This window comes from Aulostomus chinensis, chromosome 1 (assembly GCF_037954235.1).
Source record: "Aulostomus chinensis isolate RoL2024-O1b breed Wild chromosome 1, RoL_Achi_v1.0, whole genome shotgun sequence".
NCBI classification, from domain to species: Eukaryota; Metazoa; Chordata; class Actinopteri; order Syngnathiformes; family Aulostomidae; genus Aulostomus; species Aulostomus chinensis.
Genome location: NC_141320.1, coordinates 24835492 through 24837268, shown reverse-complemented (window position 1 = coordinate 24837268; position 1777 = coordinate 24835492). Strand labels below are relative to the sequence as shown.

At 46.5% G+C, this 1777-nt stretch overlaps 1 non-coding gene across 1 annotated transcript; it reads left to right on the top strand.

The window, feature by feature from the left end:
- Positions 1 to 477: 477 nt before the first annotated feature.
- On the top strand, positions 478 to 559 carry trnal-uag (transfer RNA leucine (anticodon UAG)). The gene has a single exon. It is a non-coding gene; the product is annotated as a tRNA-Leu (tRNA).
- Positions 560 to 1777: the final 1218 nt, after the last annotated feature.

Sequence of the window (1777 nt, the reverse complement as noted above, 5' to 3'; positions counted from 1 at the left end):
GATCATGTGATCAACTCATGTGTGTCCTCACTGCTCCACAGGTCTGTCAAATGTTCTGTAAAATAGTTGGACCCAGCAGAGCTGCTAGATTAAGAGTTGATGGAGTCGTTGCAGATACCAGGGTCCAGTTCCATCCTCACTACCCCTGGTGACCATGTCAAAGTGTCCTTGAGTAAGATACTGAACCCCTAAATACTTCTGATGAGTAGATTGGCTCCTTGCATGGCAGCCTTCAGCATCAGTGTGTGAGTGTGTGTGAATGAGAGGACATTGTTCAGCTCCTTGAGTGCTGCTGAGGTAGAAAGGCTCTGTACAAACTGAGTCCTTTTACCATTTCTTTCCTGCTTCTAGCGGTGCTGTTGTCACTTCCTGTGACCGTGGAGGGAAGGGGTCCCCCTTCAGAATAAGTTTTATATCATGATGTTACTTCCTCTTCAACATGCCTTTAGCAGACCAACTCACTAAACTGCACAGTGAGGTAGTGTGGCCGAGCGGTCTAAGGCGCTGGATTTAGGCTCCAGTCTCTGAGGAGGCGTGGGTTCAAATCCCACCACTGCCATCATGTCCCAGGTCACTGGAGAGGTGTGGCAGGTCTCTAACTGCCTCTCCTCTCTCTTCCACTGGTATTGTCAAACCTGTGACCAGAAGAAGAATCCTCCTGTGAGTCCACAGACCTGAGCACTGCTGCTCTGACTACCAGGTTACTTCCTGGTTATCAGAGTGAAGTCATGGTGAGGTAGTCAGTTGTTCATTTTGTTTTATGACAGAGGCCTCATTGTGAATTAAATAATTCTATTTCTTTACTTGACGTTTCACGCTGTTTCGATTGAAAAAGGCGAGTTCCTGGAGAAGATCTTCCAGGGCGTCCAGGTTAAAGCGGTGCCCCAGCTGGCACCAGGCGCTGACCCAGGTCCTGCATGGGAGATACTGTCAGTTCTGTTCTGCCCTGCTCACAACCACAGGCTGGTGTTGAGGCCTGCAGCAACCAGGGCCCCAGTCACCAAGAGTATAAAGGCTGGACATTGTGGCAGTGGGAGGAGTCAAAATGAAGACAGACCAATGTGAGCAGGACGTTACTGGAGAAGTCATCCATCCACTTTCTATTCTTATCCTTTATGGGTCACGGGGGGGGGGGGGGGTGATCCCAGGTGACATTGTTCAAGAGGCAGGGTTCACCCTGGACAGGTCACCAGTCCATCCGGAGAAATGAGGTGGTCGGTATCATGCAACCTAAACTAAAACATTAGTCAGATCAAATTCAGATTAAAGCAAGAGTCTCCAGATCAAAGTCAGAATTCCTGATGATGTCATCAGGGCTTTGACAGTAGCTAGAATTCTGTCTTTGATCTCAGGAGGACATGAAAGAAACACAATTGAGGAAAGTAGAGGAGAACATTCAGCTTCATTAGAAACACTTGAACTATTGAACAGTAGAATTTGTTTGAAACAGTTTACAACACTGAGTGACAGGATTGAAGAGGGGAGAGTTTTCTACTTTAAATTTAATTCTAACTTCAAAGTCAAGTCAAGTCAATTTTATTTATTTTGTGCCAAATCCCAACAGAAGTTATCTCATGACACTTTACAAGTTTATCTAATGAGACAGGTACCCTGGAAGGTATCACCTTGGCCCCCCAGCACCACCCTAAGGAACCGAGGAGGTCTCTTTGATCAGGATCTGTCCTTTCATGCCCACATTCAGCAAATTTCGAGGACTGCTTTCTTTCATTTGTGAAACATTGCTGAGATCAGACACATCCTGTCTCAAAAAGATGCA